This window comes from Triturus cristatus, chromosome 4_1 (assembly GCF_964204655.1).
Source record: "Triturus cristatus chromosome 4_1, aTriCri1.1, whole genome shotgun sequence".
Classification (NCBI taxonomy): domain Eukaryota; kingdom Metazoa; phylum Chordata; class Amphibia; order Caudata; family Salamandridae; genus Triturus; species Triturus cristatus.
Window position 1 is genome coordinate 1,066,330,342 of NC_140585.1, and position 24,380 is coordinate 1,066,354,721.

Consider the following 24,380-nt stretch of genomic DNA (forward strand, 5'->3'; position numbering starts at 1 on the left):
AGACTCTTGGAACGAGAAACACGCAATTGGTGGGAAGCTACTTCCCTTCAGAATTATATCGACGTGAAACGGATACCGCGAGGCTTACGAATATACACAATCCCGTCGTATGAGAATCTTGACCCAGCGCTTTTGGAGGAATGGGCAGAACATACGACAGCGTCCTCGGTAGGCATGTTGAGAATATTGATTAAATTTGCATGGAGTGACCGCGACAAATGTCTAAAAGAGATTGAAGAGTTAGAGATCATTATTGCTGCCAATCCAGATACTAAAACTAAAGAAGAATTGAGACAAGCGATGAAGGAACGTCTAATCAGTTACCAGGAAAAAATCAAGACGAGGAAACATACCAAATTCAATAGAGATGCCAGAGAATATGCCCAGGCCAGAATACTTACTTTTGCACGAAAATTTGATGGACCACGGAGAGCATTAAAAAATGCAGCCCCTGAGAATGTCGAAGTACAGGATACTTCAGAATCCAATGTGAGTACTGACGCGGAACAGTCAGGTGACGATGCTGGCGACACTACAGTGCCCTCCTCTGTACAGATTCGTTTTTTAGAAGAATTCCATTTGATGCGGAATTCGCGACAACGAGGGGGACGCGGCAGATCTCAGATGACAAGAAGACAAAACGCGGCCGGAAACAGAGACGGGGTGGCCCCGCACAATCAAGATCTAGTCCAAGGAGTGGCGGGGCAAACTCACAGCAAGAGGGGGTTCAAGAAGTGGGAGTCAATGAAGATTTAACCATCATTAATTTAACTTCAAGTAAATTAACGGAGGATCAACAATCAGTACTAAAGAAAGGATTGACCTTTTGCCCATCTAAAAGATGTGAGTACACACAAACCCGCATTGACTTATATCTTTTCACCAGGAAGCTGTGGTAAATAAAATAAATATTACCGGACTGAATTTCATGCGGAATCTTAAATTAAAGTAAATAGCTCAAAATAACAAGAGGCAGAATCCGTGGTATAAGAGGTTTTCTAATGGGCTTTATTCCATTCAAAATGGCCGACTCGAGTCGCGGCCCTCAGGTTCCGTCACCACGAAGGTTCAGGAAGTGAAGTACAATAATTTATTAACAGACATGTATTTTTATAATAAGTTCATTACAATGAAACGAATGTAGAAGGCGTAACATTTGATAAGAAAAGTGACAAAACAGTGACATAATCGAAACTAGGCGTAATAAGGAATAAAAGAAACATGATTGGTTAGAATTATCAGACATAGGTGGATCTATAAGATAATACTTGGCATAGATGCGCGCGCGGCAGCATGACGTGTAATTGACGTGCAGCTAGGGGGTGAAGGGGACTTGACATTTAGCTCTACATGTGGAGACGAGAAGTCTGGGGTCAAGTCATCCTTATCCCAAATCATATCTAACATCCTATGTTTAAAGAACTATGTTATCCACAAGGAAGAGACTCTCGGACAGAATCTATTCTATACTGACTGTGTGCGTATACAAGCGTCTAAGTGTCTATATGAGATGCGAGGGGCAGAAAACTTTCCATGGCAACAGGGCTATGAATCACTTGCAGGAGGACGGAAAGGCTAAGTCCCTTGCTTGTGAGCTAAAGGAAATGTTTACCTAAATCACTGGACAGGAATGCATCGGCTGAAGAGCAAAATAGATAATTCGAAGGTGAAATACAACTTCTTGGCAGACAGGCGAAAACTGGCCGAGGCAGGCACCGTTAGCTGCACAGGGAGTAGGACAAAGTTCATGGATACAGATGCGAGCTCAAGCTGAAGCTGTCAGAGACAGAGAGCAGGGAAAGGCTTTGAGGACAGAATCGGGCCTACTCGCCTGAACTGTAAAAATGAAGTAACTTAGCCATATAAAGTCGGTGGCCTTTCATACTTAGGAATCGAATATCCAGCCCATTGATGGCGGATCTGACAGAGAACATGTTTGACGGTAGACACACATATGTTTGCGTCTTAGAAACTGGAACTGGAGGGAACATACATGTACTTGTAACATGCATATAGAACCGTTGGGGTCCAAGATAGGGGACATAACTGATCAGGAAAATCCATATTTCCACATTCCCTCCTTGTCCCCTTCTTGCCCTTCACGAGACATCAATCTTCATCATTCCATTGATTTGCTCATGGAGCATCATTTCTTCTTCCTTCTTCTTCCGGTATTTTGAACGAGAATTGTGATATGGAATGCATGATGTGGCACACAGACCACAAATCGCTGGTCCACATTGCAGGCATAGACAACAACTGAAGAGCATAAGAAGGCCAATACCTAGGAAGGATAAAACTCTCCATCCCCAGGCTGATATCACACTCCAAAACCACCCGGACCACGTCCAAGTGCCTGGATTCTCGTGTATCTGGCTTACAATCTTATGAAGGCGTGTTATAGCTTTATATACAGATGGCGAATTCTCTGGTATGAATATACAGCAGCTGGATCCGATGACCCTACAAGCTCCGCCCCTATCGGCCAGGATGACGTCAAGGACAAGACGATTCTGGAGAACAACAATTCTCATCACTGATTGTTCCTCTGTCAGATTGCCTAGGGCGGCTATAGTCTCGTTTACTACAGCTTCAAGAGTCTTGGTGAGTCTGCGTATCAGCTTACTATTTGATATTGTACCTATATAGGGAAAGATACCTTTATTGAAATCTACATACTTGTCCCATGCTGTCTCAGTATAATCGACAACTGGGAGATCTCTTTGCTCTCTATTGTGTACTAAATGAACATCTCGATAATAATCAGGAGGAGCTAGGAAAACAGGTGGCAAAAGGAATGCTATGTAACAGGTACCATCCCAATCTAGAGGCAGACGCATATATGCCGTCTGACCACATATGAAGTAAGAATGGCGAGAAGCTCTAAATGAAGATTTGCCTTGATCACTATATTCTACTGTAGTAACGCATTGGCTATGGCCCATATGTATGGAACCAACTTTTCTTACACATAATTCACCCTTAACTGGAAATACTGACATAGTGGGCAGAATTAGTTCAACTTCGGATTTGACATTCAGAATCATAAGATTAGGCGTAAAATTACCTAATTTATACACTTCATTTTCTAAATCAGTTCCTGTTCTACTGGGGTGACCCTCCTTATTAGGGTGACAGACTTTGAATAAAACTAGATTCAGATTTCCCCATATCCAATGTTGTTGATAAACTGCTGTGTCTGGGTCTATGGAATTTAATAAACTAAACCATGCTCCACAGGAGCCATTGTGTGTGAATGGATGTGGAAAGAAAGGCAGAACTCCTTTGTTATTCTGATAGGGAGGAAGTCGGCCACACACCCAACAATTGGTCGCATTACTAGTCTGATGGGAATGATGTAACATACTAATGAATGTGTTATTGCGCAGCGCAAGTCTATAAGATAATTCATGTGGCGGTAGGTCACTAAAAGAATGTTCATCAGTTATATTGAAAACACGTTTAGAAACAGGATAATACATATGCAACAATATACTTGCAGTAACTATTAAAAAACTCAAGGAAGACAAAATTAATAAAGTCACAATACAGTGGTTACGCAGTAATTTACAATAAGCATGTCGTTTCATTATGATTCTGGACTCTACATGATTCAGACCTAAGGGGTACATGTCGGGACAGATTCAACCGCTTCACCTTGGAGAGGACTTAAACAATCAAATCGTCCGACAGTTTAGATCTGGACCTGAGTTTCTGTTTATAGCACTGAGAGTCATTCTGTTCAACAAAAGGAAGTTTTGAATCAGTCTGTGAGGGAGTGCAGGGCACAGTGTCTATATCTGAAGGTAGTCCATGAAATTTTTTGACGTGACTGGAATGAATCCACCCTTTTCGTCCCTCGATCTTCACGGCTGTTCTTGTGGTCAACAGGACCAACTTGGGTGCTTTCCACCTGGGCTCCAATTGACTTTTCCTGTCGAAGTTTCTCACAAAGACAAGATTACCCGGAACAACGTCATGGGGTTTCGCCTCAGTGTTGTCGGGAAAGGCTGCAGCTACCTGTGAACGAGAAGATTGTAGTGCAGACATCAAGGAAGCCAGGTAATCTGTCAGCATATTACAGTCAACATCAGTTATTTTACGTGGTATAGGCGTCCCCCACATATTCGGTGGTCTACCAAAGATCACCTCATACGGGGATAGCCCTGTTCTAGAGTGTGCTACCATTCTCATGTAAAAGAGTGCAACTGGTAATGCTACTATCCAGTCGACACCTTTCTCTCTACATATTTTGGACAATCTGATTTTCAGTGTCTGGTTATGTCTTTCTACGAGACCTGCTGCCTCGGGATGTCGGACACAGTGGAACTTCCACTGATATCCCAACAAGAGTGAGACATGTTTCATTAATTCGGATGAGAAAGGCTGACCGTTATCTGAATATACAACACGTGGTAAACCGTACCGTGGGAAGAATTCTCGAACTAGCTGCTTGGCAGTAGTCGGGGCAGTGTAATCTGATACGGGATACGCCTCTGTCCAACGGGAGAGAGCGCAGACAACTACGAGGACATATTTGAATCCTCGACAACGTTCCATCTGAATATAATCCATCTGGAGGACTTCAAAAGGATGGTCAGGAGGCTGAAATCCACCCTGCTCTACGGGAACACTCTTTCCTGGATTAAACTGACAACATATCATACAGGTACGAACTTTTTGTTTAGCTGCTGCTCGTAAATGTTTGTTGAACCAAATGTGCTGAATGCTGTCTAGCATAGCCTTCTCTCCTAAATGTGCTGGACTGTGAACTGTAGCTATAATGGCTTGAACCATGGAATCAGGGAGAAACCAAACAGATTTCTCCTTCGTCATCCATCCTTGATCTGTCTGGATCCCTCCTAGTTCAGTCCACTTCTTTATTTCTTCTGCTGTGGCATGTGTCTGTATGTCAATTACGTCAAGTGTGGGATCCTTAATCGTCATACACTGTGTTGGGGTCTGAACTATTGGCTTTGTCATGTCTAATGTGCGATTCTGAGCAGTCTGTTTAGCTGTTCTGTCAGCTAAATCATTGCCTTGAGAAATGGTATCAGTAACCTTCGTGTGTGCTTTACATTTCATAATTGATATAGCAGTGGGTAGATGTATTGCGTCTAACAAGGCATGAATGAGGGGTCCGTGCTGAATGTGGGCACCATGGGACGTTAGATAACCTCTCTCTCGCCACAGCACGCCGAAGTCGTGTACAACTCCGAATGCATAACGTGAGTCAGTGTATACATTAACTTTTTTATTTGTGGCTTGAATACAGGCTTGCGTTAGAGCAATAAGTTCTGCTGCTTGGGCTGACAGAGTATCTATACAATGTGTCTCAATAACTTCAGTGTCTGTTGTGACTGCATACGCGGCCACTAAATCTCCTGTACTTGCTCTCATGCATGATCCGTCTACATACAACGTCAGGTCTGGATCTAACAATGGAACGTCTGTCAAGTCTTGTCTAGGTTTCGTCTTTATTTCAATGATTTCAACACAATCATGAGCTAGTGGGTCTGTTCCAATTACAGGTAATAGTGTAGCAGGATTCAATGTATTACACCGTCGGATCTCTATGTGTGGTTGAAACAATGTTAGTTCATAACCGGTAAGTCTTGCTATGGTCAAGTGTTGTGTTTGTGTTCGGTTCACAAGAACCTCTACTGCATGTGGTACTTGTACTGTCAATGGGTGTCCTAATACTATGGCATCGCTTTGTCTGATTGCTAAAGCTGTCGCTGCCACTGATTTCAGGCACGCAGGCAAAGCCTGAGCTACGGGATCTAATGTACTGGAAAAATAAGCACATGGCTTGCGTGATCCTGCTTGATCCTGAGTGAGTACTGACAAGGCAGTACCTTCGCGTTCTGTAACAAAGAGTGTAAAAGGTTTGCTATAACATGGTGTTGCTAAAACAGGTGCTTGACATAAAGCTTCCTTTAGGCTTTCAAAAGCTTGTGTATGTTCCTGAGTCCAAGGGAGAACAGTCGATGTGACTGCCTCCTGTGTGGTTAACTGAATGAGTGGTTTTGCTAGAAATGCGTACTGAGGGATCCACTGCCTACAATATGAAGTGAGGCCTATGAAAGCCCGCACTTCCTTTTGTGTCTGGGGTATTGACATGTTAGCAATTAACTGGATGCGATCTGGTGTAAGCTGCCTTCCCTCCTTGGACAGCGAGTGACCAAGATAAATAACTCGCTGAACACAGAATTGCAGCTTAGAAGGGGACACCTTGTGCCCCTTGTCGGCTAGGAAATGTAAAACTGTCAGAGAAGCTTTTTCACATTCTGGCTCGCTTCTCGCGGTGATCAGCAGATCATCGACATATTGAAGCAGTGCAGTATTGACTGGCATGTGTATACTGTCAAGTTCTCGTTTCAATGCTTGGCTGTAGATGCTGGGGCTTTCTGTAAATCCTTGGGGAGCGCGTGAGAATTTAAAGCTGCGCCCATTTAAACTGAATCCGAACAAGTATTGGCTTTCCGGATCTATTGGGACGCTGAAAAAGGCATTCTTGAGATCAATTACAGTAAAAAATGTTGCTTCGGAATCAATTGCTGTCAACAATGATGATATATCGGGGACCACAGGGAATTGTGGTACAATACACTTGTTTAGTTCACGCAAATCAATAACCAATCGGTACACTGGTGGAGCAGTAGGATCAGTTCGTTTAAGAATCGGAATTATCGGTGAATTACATACATTGGAGTCTGTTTCTACAACTACTCCCTGGGCAATTAGCTCATCAATGATTTTCAACAAAGCCACTACAGCATCATGCGGTAACTTGTATTGTCGCATCCGTGGTAGTACCACTCCTGCTTTCAATGTAACTCGATAGGGTGTAATGTTCATGCAGCCAACGTCCGTAGGGCCTTGTGCCCATAGATGTACTGGTAAAGTCTGTAGTCGGGGATCCATGTCTCTAGACACATAGTGACCTTTAAAATCACGCAAAAACAACCTTACTCCTTCCGGAGAACAACATATTATGGCTCCTAGTGCTTTCAGAGTTTTAATTCCTAACAGATTTTCTGGGCATGATTTAGTAAGCAATAAATCTGTAGTTCGTGTCAAAGGTCCTATCGTAAGTGGTAGAGGCTGTGATACTTCATTAACAATAGGTTTTCCTGAAAAACCAAGGGAAACATTTTGAGAGCCTGAGAGGGGTGCCCCTGGAACTTCACTACGTTTTATGGTTGTTCGACTTGCCCCTGTATCGAGTAAGAATTTTCTATCTTGACCTAATAATTCACTATGTACATAAGGTCCTTCTTGATCTACCGGAATCTCGATAAGCGGTAAGTCAACTTCCCTCTCTAGGCTGGTTCATGCGTAACGCTGATACTCAGGGTATTCATACTGTGCAGTCTGATACATTTGTTGTGTTGTGGTTTGTGTGGCAGTAGCAGGCAACGGTGGTGCAGCTGGCACAAACTGTATGGGTTGCTGTGAGGCTGGCATAGACTGTTGCTGAACTGGCACGGACTGTCCATGCTGCATAGCTCCTTTTTCATTCTGATCTTGTCTAACTAATCGTGGTCTCTCTTTTGCAATACCTGTAGCTATATTTCGTTTCAGGACTTGACAATCATGTACATAATGGCCTAGTTGTTTACAGTAATTGCAGGTTCCTTTTACAGGAACTGCAGAATCACCAGAATGTGTCACACCCTTTTTGTGACCATCTGCTGGTACTGTCTGAGAAACTAGCATTTTCATTTTTGTATCCTTCATGCGTCTATGCTCGTGTTCTTGTTCATCCCTAATTCTATTGTGATGATACTGTAACATTTGTAGCATTTGCGACGGAGTGTTACTTTGCCAGGTACTCTCGAATTTCAATATTCTATTCTTCACTGGAGGCAATGCATTTTCCACTAATTTTGTCACAAATAAATGTGGATATGAGTCACTACTTGCTTTTATACCACTATTAATACCAAAACATTTTTCAAATCGAGCATAATAATCGCTTGTGTCTTCATCTTGCTTTTGTTTACAGGCTGTGATTGCACCCCAATCTTCCTTTTTTGTAGTTAATAAACGTGGCAGTACCTGTACTAGTAAACCTGGTAATAGTTTAACTTTATCCCCGAGCCCTGAACCTGCAGCTCGGCCCCTTTCTTCCTCTGCTAATGCTGTCCAGTCTATCTTTTGGTCTCCCACTTCCCACTCTTTTTCTTTCAGTTTTTCATATATGCCAGCAGGCAAAAGCACCTTTAATATCGTCATAATATCAGGAAAGGTGTACTCTCCCATCAGTAACATGTCTTTAATTTCTCGGTGGAAACCCGCTGGGTCTTTGTCATGACTAGGTACTACTTTCTTCATTTCTAATAATTCCATTTTTGATATGGGTGTGTAAACAAATACACGGTGAAACTCATTGTCTTCGCCTTTTATTGGGTGCACTTCCCGTAAAGGATTTTGTCTATCCATGTAGTACGGTGCTCTTTCTCTGGGGGGCAGGGAGAGCGAATCTGGATTTACAAAAAGGACGTACTGTTTACGTGACACTAATATCTCTTTAATTAGCTTGTTGCTAGAACCTCTCCATCTGTTCGTGAGTAGTTCCGTTAATATATCAGGTAAAGGACCAGGGTCAGCATGTTGGCTCTTATATAATATGAGGAGTTGCTGAATCATATAGATTCCAGCTAAACGTTGTTCATCTGTACTGAGGTTGAGAAACGTGTGTGCTACGGTCTCATCACCGTATTTTTCAGGACTAACAATCCAGTGAACGGCTGATCTGGCTAATTCTTGCTCATCCATGGAATCGAGGAGGTGGTAACCTCTTCGTTCTCGTAGTATTTTATCTGCGGCTTGAAACGAATGTTCAGGAGACTTCAGATTCATTACAGGCGTCGGATACGTTCTGCTATTATTTGGACATACAGAGTGTATTGGATCAGAAAAACATCTAGTATTTTCACAAGATCTTCCTCTGCCTACATAGGCTATGGTCTCTGACTGTCTTGCAGAATTCCCTGATTCGGACACTTCATCTTGCTCAAACTCGTCTGTTCCCAATCTCTCTTCATGAATACGCTCTATTTCTTTACGTATTTTTCGGCACATGGCTATTATACAATTTTGCTTATCGTGTCTCCCTTCTGATATATTCTGACTCCATCTTGTAAGAATAAGCATTGCATTCCGGTCTACCCCCGGACGATCTTGATTTCTGATCACACAGTTTATGAGGAAACGTAACAGTTCCCCCTGTATTTCTACTTTCTGGAATTCCATAGCTCTGTTAATACATCCTGGATCTCGTCCTGTTTGAACAAAATGATATATGTTATCCAGATGCGTAGTCATCCCTGGTAACCTTGCTAAATACTCTGCGGCTCGTCTGATACGTAATGATGCCAGGACCATTTCGTCCTCTTTACCGACCACGGGGTCATATCTACAATTTACAAGGAGTTCCTTAAGCGTACGTTCATTTACGAACTTAGGTGTACGTGAATGTGCTGACTCTTGAAAAACAAGTTTATTTATTCTAGGTGGTGTGAAAGTACTGCTAGCACCTCCCGTGGCCCCATCTGGGGCGTCGGGTGTGAATGGGTTCGTCGAACGTGACACAGCAACTATGGGTGTCGATACCCCTGTAGAGTCGACTGCGGAGACAGATGCGGAAACAGATGTGCTTGCCGATGCTTGTATCGGGACTTGCTGTTGCACGGGGACAGATACCTGATCCTGACGTTGAACCCCTCCGCCAGACGGTCTATGTGGTGCAGCGTTAGCATACTCGGGAGCTGCGTCATCTAGATATGAGGAAAGAAAAACATCTTCTGCGGTTCTGGGATGCCCCTTTGGATGTACCTTAATTGGAAATAACGGGGGTGGCAAGTCTTTTGGTATCTCTGGAGCAGCCTTAGGTAGTCCTTCGGCTAGAAGGGGATACATACCATTCATAAGAGCATTTCTTTGTCTATTCACTTGTTCTGATTTCACTCGGATACCTTCCTCAATTAATAGATTTTCTTGAACTTTATTTGAACTTTCTTTACTCCTCTCTTCTTGTCTACGTGCTTTTTCTGTTCGTCTATGAGATTCTTTACGCCATAACTCAACAGCGTCTTTCTGTGACTGTCTGACCTTTCTTTTCCATAACTCTTCCTCCACTTTCATGATGCACTCTGCATCCCAGGTTCCCGCTATGGGCCACCTTTGACTTTCCGGTAATCCTTTGGTATAATCTACCCATAGATCAAGAAACAATATGGCGTCTAAGCCATGTTTATGATACATGAAATGTCCTGGAGTGTCTCTAGGAGGAATAGGGACTGCTTCTTCAAGCACCCCTTTTCTGGTAGTAATCTGTCTTAACTTCGAAAAGAGCGGCATATTGACAACTGATCTGATACTTACTCTTGAACTTGCTTAATACGAGAAACACAATAATGAACAGTGAACAATGAACAGTCATTCATACCACAATATGCAAGACATTTTCTGAATACTTTAAACATTAAACATTAAACATTATAACAATGATCGACAATGATGACAGTCTGCTTAACTAATCACCACGCTGAATTCTTGACAATAACTGAATACTTCGGAATACTTGATATACTGCTAAACAGTACATATACACTGCTAAACAGTGCAGACCGGATTTGTGTACCCAAATCCGTCTTGACCGGCACAACCTATGTGCGCGTCAACACGCCTCCTCGGCGATGGTACTCACCGAGTAGCTCCTTGAAACGGAAGGCCTCAGAGAATGGACAGGACTCGATAACTGCGGACATCGGACCCTCTGCACGTCGGGATTTCGGAAAACCTGGTGGGCCTCTGTATACCTCGGATCTTGCTCTCTCAGCTAGGCTCTGGTCGGGATACTTCGCACTTCTCACCGCCTCGTCTGGGTTGATCGCAGCCTCAGTCGCCCCCGCTTGACCGGAGGGAGCTTACAGGAAATCCTGCTGGTACGCGTTTATGGTCCGTCCAGCTGTGGCAGGAGACCGGGCCTGCAACGCACCGCCGGCGCGTGAGATGAGAAAGTGTCCCTATTCGGGCGCCATTATGTGGTAAATAAAATAAATATTACCGGACTGAATTTCATGCGGAATCTTAAATTAAAGTAAATAGCTCAAAATAACAAGAGGCAGAATCCGTGGTATAAGAGGTTTTCTAATGGGCTTTATTCCATTCAAAATGGCCGACTCGAGTCGCGGCCCTCAGGTTCCGTCACCACGAAGGTTCAGGAAGTGAAGTACAATAATTTATTAACAGACATGTATTTTTATAATAAGTTCATTACAATGAAACGAATGTAGAAGGCGTAACATTTGATAAGAAAAGTGACAAAACAGTGACATAATCGAAACTAGGCGTAATAAGGAATAAAAGAAACATGATTGGTTAGAATTATCAGACATAGGTGGATCTATAAGATAATACTTGGCATAGATGCGCGCGCGGCAGCATGACGTGTAATTGACGTGCAGCTAGGGGGTGAAGGGGACTTGACATTTAGCTCTACATGTGGAGACGAGAAGTCTGGGGTCAAGTCATCCTTATCCCAAATCATATCTAACATCCTATGTTTAAAGAACTATGTTATCCACAAGGAAGAGACTCTCGGACAGAATCTATTCTATACTGACTGTGTGCGTATACAAGCGTCTAAGTGTCTATATGAGATGCGAGGGGCAGAAAACTTTCCATGGCAACAGGGCTATGAATCACTTGCAGGAGGACGGAAAGGCTAAGTCCCTTGCTTGTGAGCTAAAGGAAATGTTTACCTAAATCACTGGACAGGAATGCATCGGCTGAAGAGCAAAATAGATAATTCGAAGGTGAAATACAACTTCTTGGCAGACAGGCGAAAACTGGCCGAGGCAGGCACCGTTAGCTGCACAGGGAGTAGGACAAAGTTCATGGATACAGATGCGAGCTCAAGCTGAAGCTGTCAGAGACAGAGAGCAGGGAAAGGCTTTGAGGACAGAATCGGGCCTACTCGCCTGAACTGTAAAAATGAAGTAACTTAGCCATATAAAGTCGGTGGCCTTTCATACTTAGGAATCGAATATCCAGCCCATTGATGGCGGATCTGACAGAGAACATGTTTGACGGTAGACACACATATGTTTGCGTCTTAGAAACTGGAACTGGAGGGAACATACATGTACTTGTAACATGCATATAGAACCGTTGGGGTCCAAGATAGGGGACATAACTGATCAGGAAAATCCATATTTCCACAAAGCTTAAATTGAAAAAATTCTTTCAGCTCAAGAGCATACAACATGACACTGGTGACCAGTGTAATCTACCAAGTACAACCTCCGCATCATCAACGGCTCTTACAGGTGAAGATTTAAGCACGCTACGAATTTTATCTTGCCAGAAAGATCACGATGTACTTAATGTGACTCGGGATGTTTCCTGTATTCAAAGCTTTGGCATAGAACAGCGTGCCCCGAAAACGAATTTCAAACAACAATCAACTTTCGTACCAATTTCCTCTTATGACACTAGAGATATCTTTGAAGAATCAATGAAAAAAGACCTTATGAAATTGAGACTTACAACATCTAAGGATTTACAGAATAATCTTACCAGAAGACAACGGACTGCCCTCTCAGAACTAATGAATGATCCTGATTTAATTTGTAAACCTTCTGATAAAGGAGGCAACGTGGTGTTGATGACTCGGAAGTTTTATGAAGATGAGGCGTTAAGGCAACTTTCGGATAAGACATGTTACCTTCCAATTTCTAAATCCGAATATATTGCAAGTATTGATCAGTATCATGTACTTATTCAAAAATAGTTTGATCGTCATATGCTGAACTATAATGAATTTAAGTACTTAACTTGCCCTCACCCTGTCACGGCCACTTTTTACCATTTACCTAAAGTACATAAAAATCCATTAAGACCACCGGGCCGCCCTATTGTGTCTTCCACGGGGTGTCTCACAGAACACATGTCTCAGTATATTGATTTTTTCTTGTCAGAATTTGTGCAAACATTATCTTTGTATATCAAAGATACTACACATTTTATTAACAACATAATGGATATACCATGGGAATCTGACATGCTCATGATTGTTCTTGACATCACAAGTCTTTATACTTGCATCAAACATGAGAAGGGTGTCCAGGCTGTTCATTATTTTCTTAAAGGCAGATCTCTGCAATTTACTGAACACAATGCCATACTTATTGAATTTATTTTGTTCTGTCTATCTAACATTTTTTATTCAATAAACAACACTCAGCCTCATGCATCAAGCCAAAATCCAGTCGGTAAAATACCGATTCGCTAATAGCTCCCGGTATTGAGTTAAAAATACCCAATCCCAATGCATCAACCCAGAAGCAAAAATCGCTATTTAAGGAATCCTTAAATAGCGATTCCTTAAATAGCGATAGCATTTAAGGAATCCCAAATTGAGATTCCTTAATTTAAGGAATCTCAATTTGGGATTCCTTAAATGCAATGCATGAAAGTTAAAAAATTAGCGAATTCGCTAATAGGGGGAGCAAATTACCATGAAGATGAACTGCATGGTAATTTGCTAAAAGTTTGAAAAATGCACTTTTGTGCATTTTTCAAAGTTTCATGTTGTGCACACACATGCCCTTAGAGCATGTGTGTGTGCAACATATGTGCACATATCAATTTCAGGGGTGCAATAGGGTGTCATTTTGACACCCTTGCACCCTTGAAATTGCATGAGCAATTTGCGAGAACCTACTGGTACTCGCTATTTGCTCATGCAATCTCCAATTCATTCCTATGGGCCTGGAGGCCCATAGGAATGATTGGGATGGCATTCCTTAATTGCTACTCGCAATTTGCTAGTAGCAATTAAGGAAAGTTAAGGAATCGCTATTTGAATAGCGATTCCTACATGCATAGCCTTTTGCTATTCCTTATTAGCGATTCCTTATTTTTCGCTAATAAGGAATCGCAAATGGCATTGTTGATGCATGTGCCCCCCTATCGACAAATTCAAGGGACGGCTATGGGCACCTGCTTCGCCCCCAGTTATGCGAATTTATTTGTAGGCTGGTGGGAGAAACAGGTTGCCTGGGCCGAACCATACAATCACTAGACTCAATGTATCATTTCATGGTACAAATATATAGATGATCTGTTCATTTTATGGAAGGGTTCTAAAATTGAGGCAGAGAAGTATATTTCAGCATTGAATGACAATACTTTGAACCTTCACTTCAGTGGACAATTCAGTACTTCGCAAGTTCCTTTCCTAGATCTTAAAGTTTTTGTGCAGGATGGGAAAATTTGTACTGGAAGCACATAGTAGCCATCAAAAATCCCTAAAAAATAGTATCCCCTATGGGGAACTATTACGTCTTAAAAGAAATTGCTCTCAGGATGTTGACTTTCAGTGTTAGGCTTCAGCTGCTATTGAAAGATTTAATTTGCGAGGCTACAGCCCCGATTTGTTAACAAAAACCGTAACTAAAGTCAACAGAATACCGCGGCAATCTCTATTAGTAACCCGAAAAATTGATAATGAGACAGAACAAGGTACTTGCAGATTTATTACTACCTTCTCTAATGAGACTGGCCCTTTGAGAAAGATTCTCTGTCGGAATTGGCATATCCTTAAATCAGATGGAGTAATTGGTGATTCCCTACCGGCTTATCCACAACTAACCTTTAGAAGGAGTAAATCCTTAAAGGATAAACTGGTTAAAAGCCATTACGAACTAACACCGTTCGTTCAACGCATAAGCAATTTGACTGGTTTCTTCCCTTGTCTCAAATGCAAGGTATGTAGAAATAGCAAAAAGGTACTTACATACAGTGTTCCAGGTATGGAAAAACCAAGGAGTATCAATACATTCTTAACGTGCAATACTCCCTTTTGTGTGTATTGTTTAACATGTCCTTGCAACAAGCAATATATCGGTAGTACGATCCACCCTACCAAAAGACGTATATTGGAACATGCCCAAGCCATTGAAAAACAAGATCCTACCTATCCTGTGGCTAGACACTTCGCTAAACACCATAATAGCGATAGAAATTTATTAACATTCTTTTGTCTAGACCATGTTCCAATCAGTGATCGGATAGGTAAACGTGAATTGAAATTAAGAAGACTGGAATCTCGTTTTATAATTGATCTTCAAACCACTGCTCCCAATGGCCTAAATACTGAAGAAGAATTGGCATGTCACTTAGGGTAGCTTACAGTTACTGAGTTCTTCTTACATGTTTATTGGATTAAGATTTATGGAATGCTGAAGATTTATGTGCTTGTCCTCGTTTTGTTTGAATTTATTATTTATTAAGTTTGTGCATCGTAGATTGCCCATACAGGGCTTGACTGAGTCACGATACATGCAGACTTGGTGTCCATCGTTCTCTATTTTGCTTAAAAGTGGTATCAAGAATATAATTATTATCGAATGGATTTCATTTGCCCATATAGGGCTTGATTAAGACTTGGTGCCTACTAATCAATTTTAGTTTATTAGCACTACATAAGGAGTTCGATTTTCATTGACTGCTTGGAATTATTAAACTGCCTCGAAATTCGTCATTTTCTATGTTAATTTTGAAACGTTTTACAATGTTGGCACAATCATGTCATTGTGCGAGATTAACGCTTTTTTTCATTTACAATAATTCGTTATTTTGTGAAAGTCTTTCGTTCATGTTGATTACTAATGAACCGGAAGTGAAAACAATGAACCGGATATAATTGCACCTAACGAACTGCACCCTGAAAACACAGTGGAAAAAGGCATTAATGCCAAAACGCGTCCTGGCGTCTAGCTCGGAATAATAAATTATAATATCCGAGTACCTTGTTTGTGTGCGGTCCTCTTCATTCTTCTAATGGAGTTCTAGAGCTGAACATTATAAAACATGCATACCATCCACACAACGCATAACCAGTTGTAAATTGGCACCTCTAAAAAAATGTAACTGGGTGTGTTGCAGTTGTTAAGGAGTGCTTGCATCCAGGTTACTGCCGAAAAAACCTTAAAAGAGAACTTTATGAAATCCCTCCTGATAAATGTCTGTTCCCAGAAGAAGGCAGCACAGAAGAGGCACATTTGTGGGTATAGACTCACTCCAGGGTGTGACAACACTGGGTCTATTTCAGCGACAAGTCTGAAATGCCTTTACTGCTCAGCTGATATTTGTCATATATCTCATTACGCTGTTCAAATAAAGTTGCTACAAATCTCAAAATCCTTCCCTGTCCTTGCCAAACCATACAAAGCAGCTATAATGAAAGAAAAAAATTATCCTTTCATGTTATACTTTTACTAGATCATCACCTGCATCCACTTGATGGTAATTTGTGAATACAAATACTCATTTTGTGACCCTTCAAAATTTGCAAATATTTTTTAGATACTAATTAGGAGTTACATTTAAGTAATAGGAAATACGTATCTTTTATTTCCATTCACATAAATAGTGATTCTATAAGCATTTGTTTAACTTCACTATGTTTGAGGATCACATGACATCGATGCTCACAGTATCAAAACACTAAAATATCAGAAAATACATATCATTAGCAAAAATAATGCCTTCTTATACTTAACTAATAAAACCACAAACATAGGGAACACAAATATCGTTGTTAGAAATATTGATTTGTACTTATACTGAAAATTCAAATATTGGAAACAAATCCATTGTTGTTTTACTCCTCATGCCATTCCAGTTTGAACCCAGCCAAATGCAAATCAGTCTTGACCTTGCGCCCAATGGGAACAGTCCAGATCGAACTGCCAGGCCAGGTCTTCCCTGGACTGAAAACAAGCATCCTAGGACTGGTTTCAGAGTTTCACCCTTCATCAGCCAGGATAGCTTGACTCCAGTGGTATGGAGAGCACGGGACCCACGTCTGGGCATACCCGTCCCACTCGGGGTGACAAATGCAAAAAGAAAGATTGATGGACAATAATGTAGTACAATGTCATACATTCACCCGAGTACAGAGATCTGGGCCTAAATCCATTGTATTTTTGCTGCTCATGCCATTCCAGTTTGGACCCATCCACATGCAAATAAGTCTTGACCCTGCACCCAATGGGAACAGTCCAGCCCGAACTGCCTAGGCAGGTCCTTCCTGTACTGGAGACAAGCATCCTAGGACCGTTTTCAGCGTTTCACCCCTCATCAGCCAGGATAGCTTGACTCCAGTGGCATGGAGAGCAAGAGACCCACGTCTGGGCATATCTGTCCTACTCGGGGTGACTAATGCAAAAAGAACAATTGATGGACAGAATGCAGAACAATGTCATACATTCACCCCAGTACAGAGATCTGGGCCTAAATCCATCGTATTTTTGCTCCCCATGCCATTCCCTTTTGAACCCAGCCACATGCAAATCAGTCTTGACCCTGCACCCATTGGGAACAGTCTAGCCTGAACTGCCAGGTCAGGTCCTCCCTGTACTGGAAACAAGCATCATAGGATCGGTTTTGGGGTTTCACCCCTCATCAGCCATGATAGTTTGACTCCAGTGGCATGGAGAGCACAGGACCCATATCTGGGCATACCCGTCCCACTCGGGGTGACAAATGCAAAAAGAACAAATGATGGACAGAATGCAGAACAATGTTATATATTCACTCCAGTACAGAGATCTGGGCCTAAATCCATCATATATTTGCTCCCCATGCCATTCCTGTTTGAGCCCAGCCATATGCAAATCAGTGTTGGCCCTTCCTACTTAGGTTCCCTTGTGGCTGGGGATGAATGTTTGCATCGTACAGAATTCTGTAAATCAGTTGTTTCTTTTGCATATTTTTCAGAACTGTTTGGGTTTGTTAGGATTCCCTAGATGGCCACCTAACCCGGGACCAAAAATTCAGGTACCCCCCCTTGCAAAACCAGCTTGCTTTGTCCTATATAATCTTGATGTCTCCACAATATGTTTTGGGCTCTTCCATTTTGTGGGTACTTGGCCCACCCACACAAGTGGGGTGCCATTTTTATTGGGCGACCTGGCGTAATGTTGGTGGGTAGGAAATTTGTGTCGGCCTGGTGATCCCACAAATTTACCACACAGAAATTTGAAGAAAATTTAATTTTTTAACCTATATTTGAGGTTTGCAGGGGCTTCTGGGTAAGAAAACATTGGGGGATCCACACAAGCTACACCTCCCCAGACTCCTCCAGGTGCCTTGTTTTCACAAATGTCTGGGTTTGGTAGGTTTCCCTTGTTGGCCGTTGAGCCCAGGACCAAAAACTTGGATGACTGCCTTGCAAAACCAGGTTTGCTTGTGATAAATAATTTTGATGTCTCCACAATAAGTTTTGGGAAATTTCCTGTTGCTGGCACAAGCCCTACCCACACAAATGAGGTACCATTTCTATTGGCAGACCTGGGGGAATGATGGGTGGGTAGAAGTTTGTGGCTCCCCACAGATACCAGAACTTTCCATCACATAAATGTAAGGGAAATGTGATTTTTTGGACACAATTTGAGGTTTGCAAGGGATTCTGGGTAAAAGAACCCCATGAGAGCCACACAAGTCACCTCATCCTGGATTCCTCTGGGTGTCTAGTTTGCAAAAAGTTACAGGTTTGCTAGGTTTCTCTAGTTGCCGGCTAATCCAGGGCCCAAAATCCACAACTAGGCACAATGCAAAAACAGGGTCCATTTTCACTGGAAAAATGTGACGTGTCCATGTTGCATTTTGGGCTGTTTCCTGTCGCTGGTACTAGGCCTACCCTCCCAAGTGAAGTACCATTTTTATCAGAAGACCTGGGGAAATGCTGGGTGGGTAGAAGTTTGTGGCTCCACAAAGATTCCAGAATGTTCCATCAGAGATTATTTTTATTTTTTACAAATTGAGGATTGGAAGGGATTCTGGGTAACAGAAGCTGGTGATAGCTCACAAGTCACCCCATCCTGGATTACATCGGGTCTCTAGTTTTATAAAATGTATAGGTGTGCTAGGTTTCTCTAGGTGCTGGCTAAGGTAGGACCCAAAACACACAGCTAGGCACATTGCAAAAATAAAGGGTCTGTTTTCACTGGAAAAATGTGGTGTGTCCATGTTGCGTTTTGTCCGTTTTCTGTGGCGGGCACGAAGTCTACCCACACAAGTGAGGTACTATTTTTATTACGAGAATTGGGAGAGTGCTGGATGCGTAGAAGTTTGTGGTGCTCAGTCGATTACAGAACTTTCCATCACAGAAATATGGGGAAAATTTGTTTTTTTACAAAGTTTGAGGATTGCAAGGGGTTATGGGTAACAGAACCTGGTGAGAGCCACAAAAGTCTACACATAGTGGATTTCCCTTGGTGCCTAGTTTTTAGAAATGTACAGGTTTGCTAGGTTTCCCTAGGTGGTAACTGAACTAGGGTCCAAAATCCATGATGAGACACATTGCGATAAAAGGCTCAGTTTTAATTGGAAGAATGTGATGTGTCCACGTTGCGTTTTGGGCAGTTTCCTCTCGCAGACACTAGCCCTAACCACACAAGTGAGGCACCATTTGTATCGGGTGACTTTGGAAACACAAAATAGTAGAACAAGTGTTATTACTGTTTGTCTTTATATGCATTTCTCCCTTCCAAATGTAAGACAGTGTGTAAAAAATAAGTCATTTTGAACACTACCCTCTAATTCACATGCTCATATGGGTACCCAAAAATTCAGAGATGCTCAAATACCCACTGCTTCTAAATTCAATATCTTGTGCTAATTTCAGAAATACATAGGTTTCCTTTATACCGATTTTTCACTCTTTATATTTTACCAAATGAATAACTGTATACCTTGTACACAATGAAAAAACATTGCAAGGTGCAACTCAGTGATTGGCTCTGTGTACCTTGGGTTCTTGGTGAAACCACAAGCCTCATATAACCCGCAACCAGAAGGGTCCCGCAAACATAACGGTAAATAGCTTTCAAAAATCTACTATACTAAGAAGTTACAGGTGAAAATGTAGGCATAAAGGGCTGTTTTTTTCAACTAAATTTCAATATTCTTTTATTTCAACTGTTGCTTTCTATAGGAAAACTTTGAAGGATCTACACAAATGACCCATTGCTGAATTCAGAATCTTATCTTCTTATCAGAAATGTAGCTTTCCGGGATCATTATTGGTTTTCCATCCATTTCTACCACTAACTGGAAGGAGGTTTAAACTAAAGCACAAAAAAATAGGTAATGTCCAAGTAAAATGCCAACACTGTGTAGAAAATTTCGGTTTTCTGACAAATGTCTGGCTGTTCCTTAAAGCCGGGAAGACAGTGATTTTAGCACCAGAAACCCTTTGTTGATACCATTTGCAGAGAAGAAACCAGACACTTTCTTCTGCAGCACTTTTTCCACCAAAAAATCAAATTTATCTGTATTTTGCCTATTTTCATAGTCACCTCCGGGGGAATCCACAATCCCCTGGTACTTTTAGAATCCTCAGCAAATTGGTAAAAAAGGATGCAAATTTGGCATGGATACCTTATGAGGACAAAACATTATGGGGGCCTAAGCACGAACTACTCCAAATTGTCAAGGGCATGGCAAAGGGGGAGGGAGGAAGGCCTGGCAGTGAAGGGGTTATGAATTGTAAAGTATAATTTAAATAATTTAATATACACTGGAAAAACGAATGTTAAAAATATGTATTAAAGTTTCCGAAATGTTAAAAAATTGTGTAAACAATATAAAAGAAAAACCTTGAAAATACAATACTATTTAAATATGATTTACATTGCTCATTTAATAATGAAACAGAATTTAAAATTCATGTATTTATCAATATATAAATGTTTTAACAAAAATTATACGTTAAAAAATGTAAAATTACTAATTAAATAAACTTAAAAAAATGAAAAATGTGTTAAATGTTGTTATTATTTGAAAGTATGTAAATAATAATTTAATTTATTAAAAATATACAACTAAGTAATTTTTCAATTATCTTTCTAAACACCAACAATACAAATAAATGACATAAACTACTCATACAGCATACAATTTTAAAAAAGCATTTCACACTGAAATGGTTAAATTAAATAATCACACTCCCATGTAAACCATTTTGAAGAAAGTTTATATTGTTTTGCCAAGTAAAAGGCCAGATTGGTTCTAAAAAACTTGGATTTATTTGAACCACATTACCTTTCCGTTCCTTCACACCATCACGCAACCTTCCCTGAGCACTCACCCCTTCCCTCTTTTCTGAGCACCAATGTGTACCGATGTTGATTTATTTCATGTTCTTATGTTTTGTTTAATTCCATTTTTTGTGATGCAAATTAAATCACAAGAAGTCATTAGTTTTTTGCAGTGACGTTTTGAATTATTTCATGTATCTGAATTTGCTTCCACGTACGTGAGTTTGAAATCAACTTTCCACTGTGACCTTTATATTTGTACCATTGTTCACCCAGGTCCAGTGGTCCTACAGGTTGCCCCATTTATAAAACTCCTACGCTTGTGGAAGCACACAGGGGGACATAACATGTGCCCCTCTATGTGCATGCAGGACAATTCCTGGATGGCACGTGCAGGAACGCTGTGAGAGGATCCCATAGCGGTGCCCACCGTGGGACCGACATGCCACCCACCTGCCAGACCACTTTAAAGTTGTAATCTGGCAGGTGGGAGGTGGCGAGTCTTGATGGTGTGGGGGTACAGCGGTGGTGTACCGCCCACCCCAGCATTGCCGAAACTAATAATCAGGCCCCAAGTGGCCGATTACAAGTTTCAGCTATGGGGAGGTGCAGTGGTGGTGACTCCCTGCTACCCGCCTGCCACATTACTACTTTAAAGTGGTCTGACGGGAGGGCAGCATGAGGTTCCTAAGACGGTACTCCTTCCAAAGGGGGCTGTGCCTTTGAAAATTGCACTGTAATGGAACTTGCCAACAAGGAATGCATGCATAGAGGCAAATCTTATGCCCCCCTGTGTGTGTCCACATGCGGTGGAGGCACAAGGGGCCCTGCAGGGTCCGCTTTGTTTCCTCTCTGCCACTTTTTACACAGAGGAGGAAATGCTGACAGCGAGGAAACACGTAATATGTTTGGCAGGACTGCGGCAGTCTCGCCAACCACATTGAAGCCACTGACTGCCATGCCGCCTCCAGGGAACGGTGGTTTCTTGGCGAAGGTACCAGGGCGGTCCAACTCTCGTACTGGGGTAGTCAGACTGCTGGTGTGGCAATAGCTGGACCACCCCCCCCCCCCCCGAGTCTGGCAGTCTTTGGACCACCAGACTTGTAATCAGGCCTTAATGGGTGACATTTACTATTCACATTTCAATCCAAACCAATTTGAGGAAGGCTTTGGACACTAAACAGGTGACATTTACTATTCCTACTCCAATCGATACCAATTTGGGGGAGGTGCTGGACACAAAAGGGGTGATATTTACACTTCTGCGGCAGACACAGAAAGAGGAAAATGCCTCAGGTGGTTGTTTTTGTGCAGGAACCATGGTGTAAGGGTACCTGCATTGGCACTAGCCAGCATATCGTGTGCCAGCGCTGCAAAAAGACAGGAATGCGCCTATTGTGTTAAATATTGCGCATTCCTGCCTTTTCCCTGTCATGCATCACAGCAAGGTAACTTGCTGAGCTGGGCTGTATGACTTATTGGTAAATATGGCCCATGGACCTTTACAGGTCACATACAACCACTGCTTCTCTAAGTAAGGAAAATGCATGCATGCACATGCATTCAACAACCAGATTTCGAAGCACAAGTGAAAACTCAACAGAACCGCACATCCTTGTCTATAGCCTAAGGAAAAAGAGTAAAAAGTCTGTGAAAGAAGGGAAGCCTAATAAGTAAGAGTTATGCTGACTTGTGCTTGTGTGATAAAAGCTTCAAACACCCATACCCACAAGTCTGAATATCTACGATGTATGTCAAACAGCAAAAACGTGGTGCAATGCAGCGGCGTAGGAAGGGGGGTTCAGTGGGTGCGGGCCGCCCCGGGTGTCATCACTGAGGGGAGTGACAAAATGGCCAAAATATGTGTTTTAAACATATATATTTGCCATTTTGTCAAACCGAGGGTGACAAGAAATCACTGAGGGTGGTGACAAAATGGCAAAAATATGTGTTTTTTAAACACATATTTTTGCCATTTTGTCGAGACGGGGCGACAAGAAATTTTCCGCACCAGGTACCACCTGACCCTGCTGCGCCACTGGTGCAACGCCATTGAGAAAAAAACATATGTGCTTGCTGACAATATAGGAGAATGTAAAGCCCACCATGTTGCAAGAGTTGACAATGGTGCATGTGCCAGAGCGAATGGAAATGCCAACTTGGGGACCAATTAAACAGGATTCATTTTCAACAACTGAGGTATGAGAACACATTCTTGTCGAACGATTTTATTTCCCTTCTGAAAAAGTGCAAGACTTTTGTCCAAACTTTTGAAACACTGCGATTAGTACATTTTGGAGTATGTACATAATCAGTCCTATGCTTCAGATAAACTAATGTTATGTTGCAGTCCATTCTTAACGGCACTGGCGTATGTTCCTCCTGTAACACCTACATAAAGAAAGGATAGAATTGAAAAAATGTGTCATTTGATTTGCTTATGCTACGTTTTGGCAGTTCCAGGGAACAAAGCATTTCCACAGAGCAGACAAGTGCCTTTTATATTATTAAGAGTATGCTTCGCTGGCGATATATTGATATTTAGTGACGCTTTAAAAAAAATAAACTAATACTTTGTTGTATTTATTGAAAATATGGTGACACGGAATTACAGCTTTGATACAAAAGACTTGAAGTTCCCAGTCACATTACAGCAGCACGTCGAGATCTGAGTTATTTGCATAATTTCTTCTCAGAACAGCAGGATGTGCGTAGTATTCTGAATTCTTTTTTACTGAAACCTGGATAAAATAGTTATTTCAGATATGTTTCGTTCGGCCTTGCTGAATTTGTACCCTAAGACAGCTATAAAGTATAAATCACCGAGCTGTAGGAAAAGTGTAATGCAGTGACGTTCTTGGCTCCAGCTAAGCTCTTAAAATCCTTGGCTCTACCACACAGAGGAGTAGTAAATTTGCCTTATTGATCTCCTTTGACAGTCTATCTTAGAACAAAGACTGTGTTTAATCACAGAGACAGAAATCGTCTTTCAGTGAATTAAGAGCTGTCTCCTGGTTTCCTCGGTGGCTTGCCTACCGGGCAGGTTGCGTTGTTTAGTGTTTACTGGTAGCTACTGTAGACCAACCTTCTGGAAGACATATATTACTTTTTTTGAGTGCCCCTGGCTTTCATAGACAAAAGGTGAAGATAGGACATTCACCTAAAAAGGAACAGAAGTGCAGGTACTGCCACCGATTACCTGCATGTGCTGGACCAGGGAAATGTGTTCAGTAGGCATGAACTCTTTGGTCGCCATGT